The 23,748-nt window shown below is 42.4% G+C and overlaps 1 protein-coding gene across 7 annotated transcripts in view; it reads left to right on the forward strand.

Moving 5' to 3' along the window:
* Positions 1–23,748, forward strand: part of LOC106722702 — a 173,182-nt gene that overhangs the window by 114,121 nt on the left and 35,313 nt on the right. The gene's annotated exons all lie outside the window — the stretch shown is intronic.

Raw genomic sequence — 23,748 nt, forward strand, 5'->3', positions numbered from 1 at the left:
CCACAAACCAAACCCCCACCAATGAGCAAGTCTTGTAAAGGGAGTATTTTGGGAGCCTGGCTGCAGACCTGTTGTCTTGATGCAGCTGTATGGAAAAGTTAGTCTGGCCTGGTTCATGAATATTGCTTAGTGGGCAAAAAATTCTTCTGACCTTGCATGAGAAGGTTGTATTACAACTGAAACAGAAACCCCTCTCTTTCATACCCATAAAGCACAAAGTATTTATCATGTACACAAACGAAGTATTTTGAAAATGAAGTCTTTTTCATGTACACAAAAACTCAGTCCCCGTGCCCTGGGAAGCCTGAGTTCATGCTTTGGAAGTGAATTCTCTGGCGTTTCCCAGGTGTATATGCAAGCTGAATTTGTGCAGTAGAGAAGATATTGAGGTACCAGCATACTTAGCTACAAATATAACCTACAGACTGTTTCATTTGGCTTGAAATATGTATGTTGTTTAAAGAGATTTGAAGTCTCAAAACTTAACTTTATTGAAAAGGGAATATGAAGCTTTTTGATTCATGCAGACAACTCCGTTCTTTTAGCTTAAGGGGAGAGAGGAACAGCTTGACAACAAGAGGAGAAAAGCAGCAAAAGAGTATTTAGTGTACTTTTCCATCAAAGAATACAGCAGGGTTTTTTCCTTTTAATCTGTCATGTTAGACTAGTCCACTGGGAATTAGTTTTGAAATTAAATATACCAAAGCATTTATGATTTACAAAGAGGAAAAAAAATAAAATCCTTAAAATATCTTGTGTTTGATCTATTTGTCTTTGTGAAAATATTGACAAAAGGCAAAAGAATGGCCTTCATTTAGCTTTATTATTGTTGGCTTGCTTTAGTGCTTTCTTATTAAGGAGACAAACTCCTATTTAGATGGCAGATTAACTCTTTCACTGCTTAGTAGAAATAAAAAATGAAATGGCTGATTACACATCCCCCTGCAGAGAGGATTCTTTAAAACTCTGATCCAGATAATCTTCATTAAATTCCCAGTCCAAAAATGTGACGTGTCAGAAGAAATTTTTGGAACATAAAAATGGCTATGATAAAATGTATGCAATGTTATTTCAAAATATCTTTAACAAACATCCTTGTAAAATCTAAACCTGCCGCTTGCAAAAGTAGTTTAGAAAATAAATGCTTTATGGGAGAATAAAGAACACTAAAGACCTAAAGAACTGTGTGTGCATGTGTGCTTGCTCTTCACAGCAGTGTTATCTTGAGGTATACCCAAAGTTTTGCTGCCAACTAAGCTCCTGATTATGCACACAGATCTTGAGCACCATTTATTGCCTTCAGATCCAGATAACTGGCTTGCTGGGAGAGTAGAAACTGAAGCACCAGTGCTGCTGATGCCAACACACTAATGCAGCACAAATGCTGCTGCAGACGGCAATTAATACATTAGCACCATGCAATAGCTGCTAATCCAATCATGCTAAGCTGCTAAATTACCTTATTTTCCTGCATACAACATGTAGCTTTCCCCCCAAATTAGCAGGTATATGTTAAGCAGCGAAGCTGATTTTTTTGCCCAGGATATAGGTAGCTAAGGGAATCAAATGACTTTATGGCTCATTATTCTTCACTCTGCAGGTGTTAATGATTGTCTCTCCTTTTTAATGATTTTTATGTGCCACGGATGAGGCTATGGAACGATTTTTCTCTCTAATAGCTGCTTCTGGTCGCTCTCCTTCTGTTTCATGGGCTTTGAAATTCTTTAGCTGTTTTCAGAATTATAGATCCACCCACAGGCCGGATCCAGACGTGGATTTGTGACAGCGCCACAAACCTCACACCCAGCATGTTAAAACATGCCCTGCACTGGGGCAGAATTTGCTACCAGGAAATCCCAGTAGCAACAAAAAAAACAACACCAAAAAAGATCAGTGAGGCACATGCTCCAGCAGCATGCACCAGCAGGCACAGAGGCTCGGCCCTTGTGGGAGACGCTCTAGCCAGCAGCCAAAGCATCTCCCCTCCTCTAGTTGTCCCTCAGCTCCTCCAGCATGCCAGAAGGAGTGGGGAAATGGTCATTTCCCTAAAGTGGGGCATTTTACCCTGCGCCAAAGCCCATGTGCAGAGAGCATTCACAGCAGCAAAAAGTAGCGGCACAAATTTGTGCCGTTGCTTTTTTCCCCACTGCAAGAGCATGCCCCTGCATGTGGGGATATGCCCATAGAGACCAGTTTTCAGCTTTAGTTAAGCAGAAAAGGGAGGGTCAGTCAGCTGAAAATTAGGCTCAAATCCTGCTCCTTGCAGTCATAACTCTGGAAAAAATCTTTTTTTCCCCTTCCTTCATTCTGCTTTTCAAAACAAGGTGTATATTATAGTCTGGGGTAGGTTGGATGTGAGAAAATATGGTAAATCAGTGTAGCTCAAGTGTTGTTTTGTAGAACAGCCACTCTTATTCATGTGAGCACTACCACTGCTGCAGTCACTGCCATGAGTGCAGTGTAGCACAGACATAACCCAACCAGGTTTCAAACGGCTAGCTCAGATATTGGGAGCAGTGGTCAATTTCCCAGGGTAGGTTTTGTAGCATGTGCTGAGTTTTGTGTCACCATGGCTAGGCTGCTGCTGGTGCCAAAGCAAACTGGTTGAAAGCCAGCTTGGGTATGTCTACACTGCACTAGAGGCATGCAGGGTGTGTTTATACTGATAGAGATAATCTTATGGTCACCTTTAAGCCCATATCCACTGATCATCTATACCCCAAGCCTGGAAACTTTGCTGAACTTCTTCCCCTGCTCACCTCCTAGTCCAGCCTGTCCTGTAATATGTTCAGAGCTTATCCAAGTACTTTAGGCACAAACACAAATTGTCCATCAATTGTTGACAGTTGTGACCTGACCTCTAGCCCTTCTGCACCTTGCTTTCACTTTCTACTGCCCATAAGGAAGTACAAATCTGGATAGAAATGGATTCATAGGAAGGTTCTGCAAGGCAACCTGGGATGCAGTTCAGTGGTGTGTTCAAAAAATAAGCACAATGTGGATAGCTTTGGTGTGGGGTGGAGGCTATGGTATTGACAGGGAAAACTGGTTCATGTGGTTCCAGCTGGTAAAGAACATCAAGTTAGACCCTAAATATCAGGATAGTTACACAGTGCAGTCTGTAGCTACTCGACTTGAAATCAGTAGGGTCAGATCTTTGGTAGCACATATTGACCTTTCACACTCGCTTCAGATTTTAATTAATCAACAGGACAAATTGTCTGTCTCAGTAGGTATAAAAATCCCATGATGTCAATGGCTGACCATCTCCCTAAAATTTATGAATTTATCATCCTAACACATGTGACACACTACCTTCATGTTACTGACTACAAAATGAATACTAATGGGTTAAATGACTGAAGGATAGCAATTATCTATGTGGTTTCACAGAGATAATTGGAAATAAAGCTTGAAGTAGCACCCCTTGGGCTGACCTGTATCATCATCTTCGCATGAAAAGCTGATGAGGGGCCGGGGCCTATGCCACATCCAAGATCATTTAAATCCTGTTGGCCCACAGTCATATGAAACAAATGTCAAGACGTGAGTAATGTAGTTTAATTAGGTCATAGGTTTATTAATTTAATTCATCTGGCTATTATCCATCAATACTTCATGTGGTGCAGGTCATCACTCTCTCCTCTCACATGTCCAGTTGTGCCTGAAGCCAGTCCCCTGCCTACCACTTACAAACCTGTTCAAAACCCAAGGCTTGGACTTTCCTGCCCTCCCCTTGTAACAAGGGTTATGGGGCTAGGAGTGAGGAGCTTGACTCTTTGCTGTACCAGACATTAGAATCCCTAACCCTATCCCCTGGCTATTTTAGATGATGCCTTTCTCTAGGTTCACTTCCAGCTAGCATATTATTAGAGATCTGCACACCCTAAGGAAGAAATGCCCACACTGAACACCTTCTAACTGCTACGTGGTAAAATCTTACCTTGCTCCTAACATGCCCCATCAGGTCCAAAAGCTGCCGGGGAAAAGGTGAAGGGCCTGGCTCAACTGGCAATGAGGGGAAAAATTCCTACTCAGTCCCCACAAAAAGATGACTCTTGCAATACCTACAGCAGACTACAAACTACAGGTTGGAGGGTGGATACATGCTCTGTTCAGTGGACAGGATATATGTTACTCTCACCCTTGTCCAAAGGGGGCTATCGGAGTTTGTCTGGCCAGTCCCCCAGGCTCAGGTGATCTCCCTTTTTTAGCTGCTGCCTCCCAACTAATGGAGGTGATTATACAACATATGAACATCAGACAAAGCTCACCTGCCTTTGAGGCTGCAGGGTCTTCTAAGGGCCTGAATAGGAGATAGTGAGGCATATATCATGACAGAAAATTCTGAGCTGTGTTAAATTTCAGCTGCAGAGAGAAACACCTGCCCACATCTTCACCTTATGCTGCTTGTCGTCTTTCTCCCTTTGCACGCTACATTTTGGGCTTAACTATACTCTCTGCTCTTGCATATAGTAGTTCTCTAGCTGATTAGTGGTGGGTAGCAATAAGGAGGGAAGAGGTGTGAAGTATGTATATTATACATGAATATACAAAGTTTCCACTATATAGGGTGTAGTTGTATGTTATTTCAAAATATAACCAGATGTATCTCTGGAGGAGGTTTATTATGGGGAAGAGATGGCAGGGGGCCTCCTTAGTGGCTCTCAACTTTTCCTTTATTCTATTATTGTGTGCCTTTGGAGAGGGGAGATTTGCCTTCTCATTAAAATCTAACAGGAACCTGTGATATGTACAAAAAAAACCAGGCATTGCTTTATTAAAACAATTCTTTTAGTTGTCAAGGCAACTGTGCTTACATAAATGATGAAGAGAAAAGGAATTTATATAAAAAGATACATTAGGTTGTTATGGTAACTTTCATACTTTGAAAATAACAAGAAAACACTTCAAGAAAACACGTTGGGGTGTGTTGTTGTTGTAGCTGCCTTTTTTATTCCAGCTGGTATTTACAACCTTAGTTTTATCCCAATTCATCATCAAAAATCATAGCAGCAGTTCTATATTCACAATACTGTAGTAGCATTTTGTAACTCCCAGAGTATACATAGCCATTGAACTCTTCTGTTAGGAAATAGCAACCTTGCTGGATGAACCAAGATTCCTCTGAAAGGCCTGGGTACAGAAATAAGCAGTAGCAAGGCTGGCCCTAATATTTTGAAGTGGGTCAGCAAAGTAGGTTTCTATCCCCGTTTCCTTGAACTTGGCCAAATCCTGCATGCAGTAAATCACAACATTAGGGATAAAAATGGCATTAGGGCTTTCATAAAAACGTAAGAGTGGAAGGGGCGTCAGGAAGTCATGAGTCCAGCCCACCTCCTAAGGCAAAATCATTCCAATCTAAACCATCCCAGACTAATGCCTGTCTAACTTGCACTTAAATTTCCAAGGATTGAGATTCCATAACCTCTCTGGTTAGCCCATTCCAATATAGGCAGTCCTCGACTTAGGGTGTTTTGACTTACGGCAATTCGCACTTGAGGCACTCCACCATTTACACCCATGTTATTACTTATGGCACTGGATCCTCGCACTTAGGCACTACAGGGAAATTTACAAGGAGAAAAAAGAGGGTAGCAAAACAAACATCCCTGGATCAGTTTCTCAAAAAGCCATCAAGCGGCCCTAAGTCTCCCCAAAATCTTTCCAAAGAAGCCCTTCTGAATTCCATGACCCCAGTGAAGGTGTTTCTTCACCTTCTGATTAAATAAAATTCTGTGTGATTAGTTACTGTATTGCCCTGTTTAATCAATTTATATACAGTACACTTTAGAAAGCTTTGTATTGTACAGTGTATATCATTTATAGTTGATTAAATAATTGATTTAAATATGGTATTTATGGTCATTTCTGTAAAAAGTTGGGCATTAGGCCCTTGGTCAGGAACGTAACCCCTATTATAACATTGTTTCTATGAGAAAATCAGATTTGACTTGCATTGTTTCGACTTACAGTGACTTTTCCAGAAATGTAACCCACCATAAGTGCGAGGACTGCCTTTATTTAACTACCCAAATAGTAAGAAAGTTCTTCCTAATGTCCAAGCTAAGTTTCCCCTGCTGCAATTTGAGACCCTTATCTCTGGTCTTGTTCCCTGCTGGCACAGGGTATAGTCTATCTCCATCATTTTTATGACAACTTTTCAGATATTTGAAGACTGTTATCACATTCTCCCAAATATTTGTCACTGCAATGATTATTTTGGATCCAATAAACTAAAGACCTTTTATAAAAGTGGAAGATTGTTTATGCTCTTGTGGATCTTCTCTGCTGCTGGACAGGTGGAGGCCAGTTTTCTTTGCTGGATATGCATGACATGTCAACATTTAAAAGTGCTTAAGGAACAAGTGTCCAAAATAGTGGCAGTCAAAAAGCCATGAGCATAGTAGAAAATTGTAGCTAGTTTTCTCTGTTTTTCTCCAGTGACAGAATCCAAAGTAGATGATTTGGAAACTTTATCAGTGCTGAAATTAACACTTCCCAGGCCATTCTTGAAACTCAAAACATTTGCATAGAAATAAAATAAAATGACGTTTTGCTACCAAAATGGTCTTCTCTTGCTTATTCTTTCACTTTTATTCCAGCTAGCTAATCTACCAACATCATCTCCAAGCCATTTTCTTTTTTCTCCTTTCTGTCTGCTCTTTTCTGTCATTTGCTTTTTCTCCTTTTAACTTTTTTCTCATTTTCCTTTTATACTCACTCCATACTCTGTCATTCACCCTCTCTCATTATATGTTTTCAATGTCCTTAATCAGTTTCTTCTCTTCCGTTCCCTTTTGCTCAGTTTCCTTTCCCCTGTCTATACTCCATAATAAGAATTATATAATCATTTTGACACATTAAACAATTGTCATAAAAAGTCTGTGATGGAGAATACAATTATCCAAATTTCAAACCAGGAAAAATTAAAGCAGGCAGGTTAAATGACTTAATCAAGGCTGCAGATGGAGCTAGTGTCAGGCCAGTATTTGCTATGCAAGTATAAGAAGTCTTTTAATTTCTACATCTCTCTCCCAGTACTAATAAGCTGTTCCTTCTTGTTACCAGACTGACTACTCAGCAGAGTAGCTGGCATCCTCCAGAAGGTAGCAGTTCAGGTACTACTTTCCTTAAGAAACAAGTACATTTGTGAAGTGGTGTAGTGTGTCCCTCATGAAAAAATAGAAGAACCCCTGCCTCTTAATTTCATGGGCCTCAAAGCTATCCCTTGCCAGCTGTAATGGAGAGCAAATAGCTTACTGTTTTAAGAATTCAATTGTAAATCTTAAATCCTTGCAGTTGGTCTCCATTTCATGGCGTAAATGGCTAGAGATGGAATTTTTCCTCCCAAACAAAAGCTAAGATTAGCTTTGACAGTTATGGAATCCCCAAAAGGAAGAGGCAAGCGTTGTGGCTCCAGTAAGCCAGCTTTTTCTCTTGCGGGCCAGTAGAGGGGTGGCACTGTGCAGCCCTTATTAATATGGTTCAATACTTATGCACAGAGTGCTCACTACTTATACAGTCTAAGACAGATCTCCTTAATGTTTTTTGTCTCAAAACAAAATAGAGCAGTAGGGTATTTAGATTCCTCATTTCTAGGGCAACAGGTAAAACTCAATGGATTCATTTCTCTGAATCTTGCACAAACATATTTTTCTCTGTCTTATTCCTTTTCAGTTTCCAGACACTAAATTCTGCATCAAGTTTCAAGTTGAAAGGAGCCCAAAAACATTTTGTGAAAAATCCCTGAAACCACTGAACTTCACCTGGCTTTGCAAGGAAATCATGTGAAACCACGAGTTTCCCACGCTTTCAGTGTGAAACGTTAAGTTAACTCAGAGTTTTTTCTCCCCTCTCAGATGGGGCTAGCTTAGCTCAAAAAGGGCATGACCCTTAATGAACTTTTTCATGAACCTTGGCTCGGTTTCAAGTTTGTAACAAAACACGGAACCAGCCAGCTTTCTGTGATTTGGGAGTTTGTAACAAAAGCAAAGCACAGCTGTAATCAACATAGCCTTTAAATCAGTGGTTTTAGAGATGGTTCATAACCTTTGAATGTACAGTATGTATATTAAACTTGGCAGGCATCTTGATTTTGGCAGCACTGTCCAAGTTCTGAAAGAGCTGTTCCACCTGTTGTCATAACATTCCTACAGATTGTTAGCTCCACTGGAAAGAGATATGGAACATTGCAAAATACATGTCTTAGTGAAATCTCTCTCTCATAAAACACAGAGGCCTGTATTGTGTTTTAAGCCACAGCCTGTGTTGAAATGGTGAGGAGTTGCTGAGCAGCTGGCCTCTTCAGAAGCATTCCTCTGGAGGCTGTAGTGGAGCACAGTCTGGAGTGGGAGGTCTACCACACATGAGGAAGTTCAGCATCTGCTCATGCAGGATAGGCTTGGATCCATTGGCGGTATGAATTGTGAGTGTTCCCCTTTCTCTCCTCCTTTGTGCACCAAGGCCCATAAAACAGTCCTATGCCCTGCTATCCCTACAGAACCTCTGAAGGGAGTTTGATTATGTAACCTGGAAATTCTTCATGTGTAAAGGTACATCAGCATGCGGTGTTATTGCTACATGTGTTGCAGGAGTTTGCAAACAAACTTTTAGATTCCAAATGCCTTCTACTTTTTTTCTCTAAATTTTACTTGTGACGTTGTAAAACATTAGCAAGCACCATCTTATAAAGAGTAATTGTGCAGAAGGCGTTTCCTACGCCCTGTGTAATTTTTGTGCTTTTTGAATATTAATTCAGACACTTTTCAAAATAACGTTATACCAGCCATCTTGCTCTCCCTGCATAATTCGACAAGTCTGGATTAAATCTTTAGAGCGTTTTTTGATTTATAGGTGGGTAACAAAATTCAGTTTTCTCTCTCATATATGTGGTGTGCATGCATTCGTGTGTGTGTGTATGTGTGTGTTCACACACGTACACATACGCAAACACACATATATTAGTGCTTTTTCCCCCTGAGGGAATAATGCAAAAACAGCTGAACTTGAAATTTGGCAGTTACATAAATCCTTAATGAGTAGCATGTGCTTTGCTCTGTTTCCTAAAGATTAACATATTTGCTCTTTTGGGTGCATCGATTGCTATTTGTATTAACTCTAGTAGAAATCTGGTATAATTGCATACTTCCAAAAGATGGAAATGCTTCCTGGCTCCTAGTGGGGGTTTTTTGTTTGTTTCATTAGCTATGACATTAGTTTGGCCAGTATTTCTGTCCTGCAGGCTCATTTCCCATTAGATTATAAGATATCTGCAGGCATAAAGGTGGAATCCATTGTTTAAAAATGCATTTGCATTGGTTTTGGTGCAAGTGCAGTAAAAAGCTGTACTGAAAAATATGACGTTTCCTAGAGGTGTAATAGGAACTATTAGTCTGAACTTTTAAGTGTAGAATGTGGTAAAGATTATAGTGACTGGGTTATTGTCACTGGGTGGTCTAGAGTCCATATGGCACACACTAGGTTTGGGGCAGAATAGGGCACAAAGGAGCCCATGTTTAAGAGAAGTGACACACAGAAGCAGAAGTGTGTGAGGGGAACAGCCCAGGTTGTACTGCTTTGGAGCTGGGGGCAAGGAGCGGAGGGAGGTGGATAAACAAAAATTGAGGACTTTTTAAATGTTAGTTTTGTTGAAATTTACAGCAAAATATGATAAAGAATTTTCATTAAAGGTCCAGTATTTCCTTGTTACGATCTTCTTTTGGCTTCTCAAAGTGATTGTTTTCTTTCAGTGGTTTTTCATTGTTCTGTTTAGCTCTTAATGAGACAATTACAAAATGTCTGCCTCACTCTCACCGCCATTTTGTAGCTGATTGTTGGATAATGAAGACTGTGAGAAATAGAAAATAAACAGTCTGGCATGGAGGAGATTTCAATAAGAATACAAAATCTGCATGTTTTATTTAGATGCTTAATTGTTGCCGACTGGCTGCATTTAAACAAGTGACTTTACAGTATCTGGAAGAAGACCAGCTCCTGAATTTGAGGAGCTGACCTTGGGTAGATGCCATCAACTGTTCTTTTCTGTTGGCACAAATGTGCTGCTGGCAAGGTCTCCCTGTAGCTGTAGCCTCTAACCCAGCTCTGAATTAGAGCCTGCTTACACTGAACAAGGCCACCAAACTATGTCATTCACTCTGAATATTATCTGTAGCCTCTTTAATATCCAATATTTAATCTAAAGTATGTGAGATATTTAAAAATCAACACCCCCCTTCCAAAGAGCCATCATTAAGCTTCTCTCATAGAGCAACAGCCAGTAGAGTTACATATGTGCAATATTCTTGGAATTTTTATAGATAATCTTAAAAACCAAGATTTTGCCTTTTTTGAGTGTGCTGCAAGTATTTGTCTGTCTAAGTCCTGTTCTAAAATGCACAACAGAAAAGAGATAGTTAGAAATTGTTGCAGTTATCTTATGGACAGGCCACTTAGTGTGTTTGGGGAACAGTAAGGAATCAACTTAATGGCATTTATTTGCTTCCTTTATAAACTATTAAAAAGCTCCTTTTGTGTGTACGTGGGCAAGGGGGGATAGGAAGGGATGCTTTACATTCACTGTAGGATGCAAATACAAAGCTTTTTAAAATTCTGCCATCTCTTCAATAATAGTAGTTAATCCCAGGATCACTACAGTACTTCTATTTTTAAAATGCAATCAATCAGTCACTTTTATGTAGTGCACCCTTAGTGCCAAACATCTCAGAACATTGTGTGTACAGTAATAAAAATAAAGCACATTAAACTAGTTCTTCAGGGATCACTCTTCCTTTCTCTTTCTGTTGCATACACACACAATAAAATCACAGAGCTACAAGCAAGGTTTGGAATTACATAATTGGGAGTAAGTTTACCAAATGAGGCAGATAGCCTAGTGGAGAGGGACACAAAAATTGCCACTCTGTGATCTTAAGTCTCCCTAGAAATACAGTAGGTGCAGAGTTTTGACTTGTTATTTAAGAAAAAGACTAAGATGAAAATCATTTTAGCCTTTCTTTTGAGAAGACAACCTGCACTGAAAATTACCGCACACTTTCAAAGCTCCTATAGATAAAGATGGGGGTGAAAGTGGAATTGGGCTCATTTTCTGGCTTTTCCAGAGACTTTAAGGCTACATGTACACTGATTGTCAAGGTAGACCTAGGATTGGCCTCAAGCTGGTAACAATTGATCTACCTCCACAGTAAACCCCTTTCCTCAACCCCTGACAACTTCTAACCCAAGTCTGGAGCTCTGCTAATCTTTCAGGTACCAGAATGAACCTACCACCTCTAGCCTGCTAGCCTGACCCTTCCTACATAATATTTGGAATATACCTACATGCGGCAGGCCACAAGCACATAAAGTCCCCCAGCGGCAAACCCACTGTTCCTTGGTCCTGACCTCCCTCCCCACCTCATTGTTCTGCTGCCCATAAATAGAGATAAGTCAGGAAGAAGACACAAGTTAGTCTACAGATAGATTCCTAGAAGAATCAGCTTCTAAAAGTTGGGATTTTCAAATAAATGACTTTTGGTGTGAGCTATAAGGTAGGATATAGACAGGGAAGGACAGACCACATGGCTCAGGCTGATTGAGGGCAACCTTACCATCAACCCTCAACATCACTGTAGACATATCTTCAGTGATTTGTCCTAGTTTATTTGAAATCACTCTATCCCTCAGCTTCCCACTTCTAAAATGAGGACTAATGTTTCCCTCTAATTACTGTTTATACATTATTTGAGACTCGCCAATAGACAGCATTACAAAACTCCAATTACATTTATGACTAAAATGCGTTTGTTTATTTGTGAACAACATCACACATTTGCATTAATGCAGTGTTGAGTTCCAAGGCTGGCTAAAATAATCTGAATGCCAAGAATGTCAAGCAATATCACATTCCAAAGTACAACTGCGAACTGCAAGAAGACATTCCTTTAAACCTGTTACCTTTTTCCTTTGGTACAGATTTCCCTCAATTTATGTGGTAGATGCGTTCTCAGGGAACAGCGCATAAATCAAATTCACATAAAGCAAACCTAGTTTACAATGGAACAGATAGGGATGCATTCCCACAATGGTGAAGGAAGGAGAGAGTGAGGCTGGGACTAAGGAAGAGGCAGGGAGAGGGTTGCGGCGCAGCACAGCAGCTGCAAGCAGGCAGCGGCTGCCACTCCCAGGGCTGCAGCAGGGGCAGTACCAGGCTCTTTGCGGTGCTCGGGGTGGGCAGCAGCCCCACTCACCCCACTGCTCCACTTCTCCCCATTCACCACAGCCCCTGCTGCAGCTGCTCTGGGAGCGGCCAACGCCAGCTGCCTGCAGTCACTGAGCTGCAATGTGCCCTGACCCCCCCAGCACAGTGCAGTCCAGCGGCTGCAAGCAGGCAATGTCTGCCGCTCCCAGCTCTGCAGCAGGGGCAGGCAGCAGCCTGCAGCAGGACGAGAGCAGGCTGGGGCCAGCGGCAGCACCAGGCTCTTCCCGGAGCTTGGCAGCGGTGCTGGGAGGGCAGGTTGCGGGGGGCTATGGCAAATTTTAGGGTTGCAGCAGCCCCCCCTCCCATTCTCCCTTTGCCCCTCCCCTCTGCCCGTGGTCCTTTCCCCTCCCCTTACAAACTCACAGACTTACCTGCTTGGGGAAAGGGGGAGCACTCCTAAGCCAATCGCATAACAGTGAATTTACCTTGCATATAAAGGGTTGCAGCAGCCCCCCCTCCCATCGCTGCAGCCCACCCCAAGCACTGGGGGAATCGGAGCCCCAGGGGTTTGGGGCACAGTGCAGCGCAGCAGCTGGAAGCTGCTGGCATCGGCCACTGCCAGAGCAGCTGCAGTAGGGGCTGCAGTGAGTGGGGCCCCAGCCCCACGGCCCTTTCCTCTCCCTTTGCCCCTCCCCTCTGCCCGTGGTCCTTTCCCCTCCCCTTACAAACTCACAGACTTACCTGCTTGGGGAAAGGGGGAGCACTCCTAAGCCAATCGCATAACAGTGAATTTACCTTGCATATAATGAATTTCAGGTATAAAAAGGGTAATCGCATAAGAGCGAATTTGCATAAATCGAACCTGCATAAATTGAGGGAAACCTGTACTCATTTCATCGAGGTAGAGCTTTCACTGTGTCAACCCTCCTCCCAAGGCTGGCCCTACCACATCATAGATTTTGCCACAGACAAAGGGCAGTATGAGATAATAGACTTCTGTAGCACAGAGGCAGCGAGCCATGGTACCTTGCTCATATTTGTCCAATGCGCTCAGGCCCCTTTAGAAACCAAGTATTCAAGAGCAGTCTTGAGGATGAGCCTGGAGAAGTCTCACTAGGGATCTTCTGGATCTTCAGTGCCTGGGCAGGTTTAGAAGGGCAGGGCTGCTTAGATCCTGTGGCATCAGGATACAGCACTTACAGACAAACCCTGAAGAATGTCTCGTGTCAGGTTGGCTACTAGTAAGTGTAACCATTAGCCATGCTGGTAGTACTTTATGACCACCCTTCATCTTATCATTATCTGATAGGCTTTGGTCATGCGAAGTTCAACATAGGCATCTGCACTGGTGAGGTCTACTGGCATGGTCCACTTGCACCAAGTTCTTTTCTGGGTAAGACCTTAGACTGTAAACTCTTCAAGCCAATTACCCTACTCTTCACTATATTATTTCCTATGTTCTTCACATGCTGTTGTCACTGAACAAAAACGATTCTGTGATGCACAGCCAAACAACATTTCTTACATGCGGAGCTTACTTTATGACCAACAATAGAGACAAGCACAACCTTTAAAACATGTATCCTTTTTCCCATTTGTGTAGCTAACATTACCGCTAAGTTATTTCCTTCATTTTAGCACAGGGAATACAATCTATTCTATACATCAAACATTGGGATTTCATGAGTAATGTTAATGGTATTCAAAGACGGTTGTTAGGATGTATATGATGGTGACTGTATCGGTTTTATGTTAGCTTTTTCTCACTCACCTCATTCAGCTCCTGCTTCACGCTCTTTAACATTTTTTTCAACTGCCCACTTCAAGCTTTATTTTCTATAGTCTCATGTATGCTCAGTATGACTCAATAATACTTGAGTCAGATTTGCAAAACGAATCATGTCTGAATCTTTTCAAAATCATACAAATGAGTCCTTCAGTATCTATATCTAAGAGGTCTGTCTTCGAGTGTGTATTTATGTATCTATCTATTCATATATCTATTGTAACTTTGTGCACCTGTATCCCATGCACTTGGGATAAGAATCTTTTTAGCCCACATTGTCTTCAGGGGTTGTGCATGTATGATGAGTACTCTTGTGATCCCAGACTGAGGATATAAAGGGTGTTGGGCGTCCAACTGGCAATGTTCGCTCTCACCATCCCTGGCTTTGAGGGAGAGCTCCAAGTGTCTCTGCTCCAAGTGTCTCTGCGCCAAGTGTCTGCTCACCCTTTTTGGTCTAAATTTTAGATAACGTTAGTTTTGCTTCTGTTCATTGATTAGGTTCACTCTAACACCTTACTGGTATGTTATTCTTCTTTAATTTTGCAGTTTTAGTAGGTGTCTTCTCTTTCCTTACAAAGAACACTCTTGGTATTGGAACTTTATGATGCTGCTTCCTATGTCTCTAGTTTTAAACATTGCTTTTGTCATAAGGCAGAAACTCCTGTAAATAATGTACCTCCTAGATGCTTGCCTTGTTTAAGGGAATCCCATAGTCTAGTCCTTTTCAAAGAGGGTGTTAAAAGCCAGAAAAAAATACATAAAACGTTGTATACCATTAGTCACTGCTAGCTTTGAGAAACTTAATAAGTAGGCTTTTTCCTGTTCCACCTCTTTGGAGACAGGTGAGTTGCCCCTTCCCTAAGATCAAATGATCTCTCAGGACTTCTGTAAAAATGAGCTCTACATTTCTTCTTCACTCCCTGTCCAAAGAGACTTGATGGTCCAAATTGGGAAACAAATGAGCTTAAAGAGAAGGTAGTATCAACTGCACAGTATAGTATAGGAAGAAATGATCATCAGCATCCAGTGCTGAGGCTATATTCCTTGAAACAACCATGACACAGAGTGCTTAGGTACTAGTTGCAACTGTTCCTCAGGACCAGTTACTGTCACTGTGCTGATTACATCAATACCTCATGCATCAGAACTGGCTGTCACATTGTCCAGAGGTTCACAGCACCCATTTAACTCTTCCCTGGCATTGACTGCTGCTCCACTGTTCTTTCTCAAACTATAGTTTACCCATAGAGAATAAAAACTTCATGTCCTTTTAAAGACGGTGAGGCAGTAGCCTTTTGCCTGCAAAGCAAGACCTTCAGAGCTGTCCCAGAGCTATTTTTGTCCTTTTGCTTAAACAGTGAAAATCCAGCCTATTTCTGCCCTAAGATTATCCCAATGAGTGTATGAACTAGTTAGATTATATCCTCCAGGTACTATTACAGCCCATTCTGGAGTTTGATCAGCTTGTGAAAGGGATCAAATGCTGCTGCCTGTGATAGCAGGGAATTGGACTTAGTGACCTAGGAGGTGGCCCCGTGCAAGGCTTTATTCCATTCCATGCTGTTGACATCTGCAAAGCAGATGCTTGGGGTTCCACACAGTTTTATCAAGCACTATTTGCTGGTGGAAAGCTCCAGAGTAGATGCTTCTATTGGCAGGCTGCAGTACCATCTATTTTTAGTTCACCTCTGAGCACCTACCATGTCTGTTATATCACTGTTTGTAAGTCATCAAGAATGGAATGTACATGCAAACAAATACTCAAAGAGGAAAAGTTACATGCCAGCAACTGGGTTTCTACAAGATCTGTTGTCCGTGTGTGCCTTCCATGACCTGCTGTCCTCTTCTGCTGTTGTAAGGAAATAAGGACTTAAGGAAAAACTTCTTTATGACTCAAGTGCCTAGGGTCTGGAACAGACTTCCCCCAAGTGTGGTACAGTCACCTATCCTGGAGATCTCTAAAAAAACGTCTTGATGCGCACCTTGCTGGGGTCATCTGACCCCAGCAGTCTTTCCTGCCCAAGTGGAGGGGGGCTGGACCCGATGATCTCAGGAGGTCCCTTCCAACCCCTAACATCTATGAACTATGAACATTATGAAGTCTTATCACCATCTGGATTCTGTGGTTGTAAAGGAACTGAATAGCAGTTGGACACACACTATCTCTATGGCCTCCATATGGAACACACAGCCACTCAGGGCATGTACATACTCCACAGGACACTAGTGGCCAATGGATCAGGTAGAATAAACATTAGACAGCACATCTTTATGAATTCTGGTTGCTTTACACCAAGTAGCTTTTTTCCCCATCTCTTCCTAATATGATCCAGTAGGTTTATGAAGTCTGGAGCATGCTGGAGATGAGACCTCGAGCAGCTGAGAAGGGAGACCCTCTCAGTGGCTTCACAGCCACATTTCTGAGTTTGGCACACAAGTAGGTACAGATAGGCAGGGCCTGCTCAAGAATACCCTGAGGAAGCGATGAGTGGGTTCTTCTTTTTTCCACTTTTTGTGACTTGATCCACTTTAGCAGGACCTGGAACAGGGTAGAATAGGATCATCCATTAAAATCTAAGTGTCCTTTGGATGCCTAGGTGGGATAGGATCTGGCCCCAGATGTTCAGCATGTCTTTCTTAGCTTTATCTGAAAAGGAGATTTTGGATGTAACAGGGCCTTCAGTAGGTTAAATCACCTCTGAATTATTCAGGGGTGTTATTTTTACAATAGCATTCTTGTTAAGTAAAGAATACAGCACTGGTACAGCACCAGTCATGCAGAATTCTCAGAGTAGACCCAAACCTCAGATCAGTGCACATAAAGTGTAGTCCAGATTTCTGAAAATGCTTACCAATTCATTTACTGAAAATGCTCAGTTTCATTTTTATGCCATTTTTTCAGGATTTTTCAGTAAGAACAGCTTACTCTGATAAAGACTGCAACAATTTTGGCTTGTAGCAACTTTTTCTGCTTTCCCTTGTACAGTATTTAGAAATTCAATAGACCTCTGTTGATCGATAATGGCCAGGAATGTAAGCTAGTGCCAAATGAATAGCTATCTTTCATTCCTTTCTCATACTTAATATCAAAAGTGTCAGAAATGATCAAATCAGTTCTTGAAGTAAAATTTAAAGAAATACAGGACCTAAAGTGAGACTTAGTAACATTCAGCATCATCTGTGTTAGATTTTAAGTGATGATAACCTTTATATTGGGTTCTTTTTATCAGGTTATTTCCCTCTCAGCATGAATATAAACCAAGGCATGAATTCAAATTATTTTAGGTGAGTGGAACCAAAAATAAATGCTACCTTTTGAGGTTGTTGTTATTGTCTCACAGCTAACATCAGAGGTATATAACCCTGTAAACAAAGAGCATTTAATATTTTTATTCTAGTTCCTGCCCAGGCCTTACATCATGAATAGGCAAACATATAAATTAACCCTTGCATAAGAAGCATTCTTATATCCAGATACTGTTACTAGGCTACTTAATTATTATCTGTCTTCATTGGATGCTGAGCTCTCTGTTGAGATGTTACCTATTGAGAAAACATCTTAATGAAAGTCTATACTTCATTAGAGAAGGAAATTCAAAATATCTACTTATATGTTTTCTTTATTACGATAAGTTTCTTGTTTGTGTGTTGCCATTTCACTGTAGGTAGCATACAGTATATAGTCTGCTTACTGTAGCTTACATTTTCCAATACAGATTGTTGTAGGCAGTCCTCTTGGTTATCTTTCCTTCAACTGCCTAATGTTTCCATTTGCATTATATAGTTCCTGCTTTTTCTTCTATGGGTGCATCTTATACCAAAGAGGAATTACATGTTACTCAGAGTTTTAGCTGATAAAAAGACACTAATTGTGCATAAGATACAGCCTTCTTTTATTCTAGTTTCAAAGTTTAAGAGTGTTCATTGTTTCTCTTTTCTTTCCAACTATTTCAGGACGTTTCTCTCTACTTCTCTATAAGCCACAGGTTGATCTGGTGCAGAGCTGAAGGCATGCATAAGGGGTCCTGCCCAACAAAAATCATCAGTAGCCACACGTGAGCAATGCATGCCTTCAGCTCTGCACCAGATCAACCTGTGGCTTGTAGAGACTATATGAACCAATTATGGAAACCACATATTGGCATGCCATACAAGACCAGTGACCAAAACAAATTATGCGAACAAATCTAGCAGGTCTGACATTCCTTGTTGCTCCATCATTGTGCTTGCAGAATGTTTTACATGCTCTTTAGAGGTGCAAAACTACGGTCTTTATGACACTGAGTTTAAAATTGAACTGAAACATTTGCACAATCTGATGTCTCCTACCAATGGCAAGCTCATCACACCTTGCAAAACAAGCTGACTGGCCCTTTCGTCTGGTAAACATGCACTCAGGCTTCTTTAAGCAATTTATAGAAACTGCATTGGTTATTTTTATAAATGTCCCACATGAACTGGGGTTAATGCCCTCAGTAGAACATGTATTGCCATAACTCATCTGTACTTTACTTCAGTGTATGCAGCTTTCTATTTTTAATTTTTGCTTGTTTGTTTTTAGAAACCCCCAAAGAAATCAATGTCTGTGCAAAGTTGAGTTTGGACAGGCAACCACTAAAATCAGACATTGCAAATATTAAGTTTTCCTTAGCGCCATAAATTGAGAGCACTTTGAGGTATTAGAATATACATTTAATAAACTTAATAGTATAAATAGCATGTGAAAATGATATGGTGCAGTGAATGGCCAAGTGAATGTTTTTATGTTGCTACGGAAACTTTGACATTCAAATTTCTTGTTTTCTCCTGTTTTAAATGTTCAGCTTTTAACACTGCATTAATTCTGCATTTTTGCTGCTGTTTGTTTGGTTGGGGGATTTCTTTCTTGCTTTCTTTCCTCTTCCTTTTTTTAAATGTATTTTTCATGCTGTCATTTTCTGGCCATAATGGAGCCAAGAGAATTACTTAACATTGCGAACCTTGTTAATTTTATGGCCCATTTTCACATGGAGATCAGCTTTTATTTCCTCCATCACCCTTTATTCTAGATTCAGTTGTCAGTAAGGTTTACTGAGCAAAAACACTGGGTGTATTATGGGAAGAAATCTAATCAATGCGGCACTAAAGGACAGTCCTTCAGAGTCCTCCCTAGTGGCTCTGAGCCAGACTAGAGGTTACCATGAGGTTACTCTGTCTGACTTTCACCAAAATACCATCTACTTCTGAAAAGACTGAGGGCAACCTTGTACATTTGTAACAGAAACCTCATTAATATTGGGTCCCAATATATATATATACACCTGTTATGCTAGCTCCCAGCACAGAGCCCAAGTTTCCTATTTTAAACACTTCGCATGTCCGTCTACATTCCCTTCTGTCTGCAGTTGCTCTGGTGCAGTACTGTAGAGAAGTTCATATGTGATACCTCCAGGGAATGTAAAAAGGGGCTAAATAAAGCTGTGGCAAACAGATGTCAATGGACCTTGCCAAACACTAATTTTCAAGTCAGATAGTTTGAAAGCTTCATTGACTAATCCAGACTTTGTGATACAGAAGAAACCTCAGACATTCAGGGCCTTTACTAAGTTTTTATTTCTCTAACAAGTCTCTGCCTTTATAATGTATCCATGCAGGAAATTGCATTGACATAAACCAATATGAGGCAGATTTATTCTAGTAACATTTTATTCATGTAATTGTTCATAAGAAAGTTTCCTGTTTGTGCATATGATTGAGTTTAATTCCAACAAATATAACCCTGTGTAAGGTACAGCACTTCCTTAAGGCTGTTATATCATTCACCTGTGACTATGATAAATCATTCAACAGTAACATTACTCTACAGTAAGCTTCCCCCTTTTATAAAATATTTGTGCAGTACATTCCAGAAATGGGATATAAGTAAAACTAGGTATCTGTAGTTTTACCTTTTGAAGAAAAAGAAAGGCTCCAAAACAGTATTTGGAGTATACAACTCTGGATACAATGCAACCCATTTGGAGTATACAACTCGGGATTCTAAATCAACTCATTGACCCAAATTTCTCATTTTCTTTTGAGTATCTAGCTCAGTTTCCCTGTCTGTGTCAGGGATTATTTGTGTCAGAACTGTTAAAGCCATGAAGACAGAGCCAGGCTCTAGACTATTTGTAGTACTTGTTAGTTTGCTTAGCACATTTCTCAAGATAAATAAATTGTTCCCAGTGGTGTGCACTCCATGCTAGCAACCAGGTCCAACTGTGCTTGGAACTAGCTTCGTTTTGAATGCAGGGACAGGACTTTACAGAACATGCATAGCAATAAAGTTAATCAGCAGGTGTTACTTGTTATGTGATTGTGCAGGTACTGTTACGTCTGAATGGAATTAAGTTTCTAAAAAACACCTCTGCAATAGCAGTTGTTGCAATTGTTTTCACACACACACACAGATACTATTAAGATTTATTTTTGTTTCTAAACTTTTTTCATGGAAACTCCTAGTGGAGGCTAGGGAGCATCCTAGCACTAGATATTGATGAATAACAACAGCTAGCATTTTAAAGGTTATACAGCATGCTGTAGTAAATCAGAAAGAGCCTAAAATATTGAGTTAGACTTATCTCAGCTAATTGGTGCTACCCAGCATCTATAGCAAGCATGTTTCCTTGCATTTATACTACTGCAGAATTCCATACTGAATTAAACTTTTAGAGGGATATGTTTTTGGAATCTAAGAAATCTGTGGTTTGAATTGGTAGATAAAGATACTATGGTTGCTCTATTTATTTGTACTGCAAGCAAGAAATAATGCAATAGCTATAGTTACAATGGCCTAGATCACATTCTCCCACAGTAAAACCCCAACACATTGTAATCTCTAGGATTATAAGGGATGAGATGGGATGGTCTTTGGGGTCCTTCTAGAAAGTTGGTGGACTTCTGGAGATCTGTAAAAGACCCCAGTCATTACGGCTGTGTGAAATTTTGATGGTTGTTTTGTTTTGAAGCTGTTTCGATGCATTTCGAGCTTGAAACAGCAAAATCTAAATGAAACAGCTTCAAAATGAAATGAGGGGCCTCGAAATGTTTCGAGTTTCGAAGCCAGGTTTGCAGCAACTAAACAGAAACTAAAGAGAGGAAGGAGGAAGAGGGGGAAAGGACTGCTCTCTGTTATTGGCATCTAGCTCCCTGTTCAGTTCCCCAGCTCTCTGATCGCTTCCCCAACTCTTTCTTAGGGGCGAGGGCCCCCAATCTGTTGTGCACGGTTTCAGCAGGCTGCCGCTGAAACTGCAGCAGCAGCCTACTGAAACCCATCACTGGGGGCCCGTGTCCCCTGGGAAGAGCTGGGGGAAGCAATCAGAGAGCTGGGGAATGTTCAGGTCCCTGAACATTCTCCCAGTTCCCAGTTGGATTCCCCAGCTCCCCGATCTTTTCCCCAGCAGCCTGATCACTTCCCCCAGCTCTTCCTGGGGGGCCACCGGCACCAGCTGCAATGGGAGGGCTGCGGGCTGAGGGGCTGTGTCGGGGTCTTCCCTACAGAGCTCAGCCCAGGGACAGGAAAGCCAGTGGCAGAGCTGCTGAGAGCACAGCCCTTGCTCCAAGCACAGCCCTGGCCAGTGGCTCTCCTCAACCTCCCACCACCTCCCGCCGCCAGGCTCAGCTTTGTGAGGTTGGCAGAGCTCCTCAGAGTGCAGCTCGGGGTTGGGAGGTGGCGGAGAGCCAGTGGCGGAGCCACTCCAAGTGAAGCCCTGACTCTGACCACAGCTCTGACAAGCACAGCCTGGTGGTGGGAGGCTCCACAGCCCCATGGAGCTGAGCCTGGTGGTGGGAGGTGATGGAGAGCCAGTGGGGGAGCTGCTCTGAGCACAGCCCTGACTCTGAGTGCAGCCCTGCCCTGTGGCTCTCCGCCGCCTCCCACTGCCAGGCTTAGCTCTGTGGGGCTGCGGAGCCTCCTACCTCTGGGCTGTGCTCATCAGGGCTGCACTCCAAGTGACTCCACCACTGGCTCTCCTCCTGCCGGGCTGAACTCCATGGGGCTGGCAGGGCACTCCGAGTGCAGCCCTGGCCAGTGGCTCTCCCCCTCTCACCACCAGTCTCAGTTCCGTGGGGCTGGTGGATCCGGCAGCAGGAAGTGGAAAGAGCCAGGGCTACGCTCCAAGCAGCTCTGCCATCCCCACGGAGCTCAACCTGTCCTCCAAGCACTGCCACCGAGCACCGGAAAGAGCCCAGTGCCGCCCCTGCTGCAGCACCGGGAACGGCAGATGCCACCTGCCTGCAGCTGCTGAGCTGCATCATGCCCTGAGCCCCCTGGCACAGCACAGCCCAGCGGCTGCAAGCAGGCAGCATCCGCTGCTCCCGGGGCTGCAGCAGGGGTGGCACCGGGCTCTCCCCAATGCTCAGGGCAGGCCACAGCAATAGAACGGGGGCTGCTGCCACCCCAAAAGTTTCTGTAACCCCCACCACCTGCCCTCCCATTGCTGCCACTGAGCACAGGCCTCCTAGGGGGTGCGGGCCTCCAGATTTGCATGTGGGATGACAGGAGGTTGCCACTGCTGTCTGGGGCCAGCAGCAGCAGCAGTCTTCCCAGTGGTGGATGCGGGCTGCACCCGGTGCCAGTCCCAGGCAACAACGGCAGCCTCATGTAATCCCACGCACAGATCTGGGAGCCTGCACCCCCTGGAGGAGTCTGGCACAGCCCCAGAGCCCTCCTGGGGGTATGGGCCCCCAGATCTGCACACGAGATGACAGGAGGCTGCTGGCAAGTGATATACATTTTGCTTTCAACTGTTTGAGGTGCAATTTAACAAAAACCCCTGCATTAGTTTCTTGAAACTTGGCAGGCTTCATGCTACCATCCCAACAATTTTCATCTGAATCAGGCAAGAAGTGTCAAAGTTATTGGCATTTTCATGATTCCCCATTATAGCCTATGGACGAAAAGTCAAAAAACTCATTGAAACAGCAAAACAGTTTCAATTAAATGAACCAGAACAGTGCTTTGAAATGAAATGAAACAATACAAAACACCGTCCCTTCAAAACAGTGAAACAGAAGCCGAAACAAAACAGTGTTGTTTCACACAGCCCTACTAGTCATCACATGGAGACCATGTTCCTCTACAGCTGCTTTGGTCCACATCCTTCAACCCAAGCACTTTGTCTTAAGATTTTAACTGGTTGCTTCTTCTCCCAGGAAGAGTTTAAACAGAAAAGATAACAGAGCACCTAGTTGTATTACCAGCTCCTGGGAAACACTGCACCCTCAGTCTACCAAATGCCAGACTCACAAAACATCTTCTGTGGAGTCCAGAGCAGAGGAAGAGGATGCTTTAGAGGCATTTGCTATTGCCCTTTCTCTGAGGGAAGAGAGACATCGGCATGAACCAACTCCCTGCATGTGGATCCGAGGGATGACCACACCCTCTTAAATCACCAGTTCCCAAGGCTGTTACCCCATAAGCATAGTATTGTTCCAGAAGTAATTCATACTGAAGGTTTTATTTGGTAAACAGGCCGCGTCTACAAGAGATACTGACTGGGCAGTTGTTATTTAGTTCTTGTATAAACAAGAACTAAATGACTGTGCAGTAATCTGAGTTACTGTGCGGTGGCGTAATACTGCTTGTGCAGTAGCATCGCATCATAGTTTCTGCTACATGACATTACCACGTAGTAGTATTGGGCTACTGCGCAGTCAGTGTCTTTTGTAGACGCAGCCAGTGGTTATAAAATCATCTTTACTGTGAAACTTTCCAGAAGTTTCTAAGCTTGTGCAAATGTAAAAC

The sequence above is a fragment of the Alligator sinensis genome, unplaced genomic scaffold (genome assembly GCF_000455745.1).
Source record: "Alligator sinensis unplaced genomic scaffold, ASM45574v1 scaffold91_1, whole genome shotgun sequence".
Lineage (NCBI taxonomy): Eukaryota > Metazoa > Chordata > Crocodylia > Alligatoridae > Alligator > Alligator sinensis.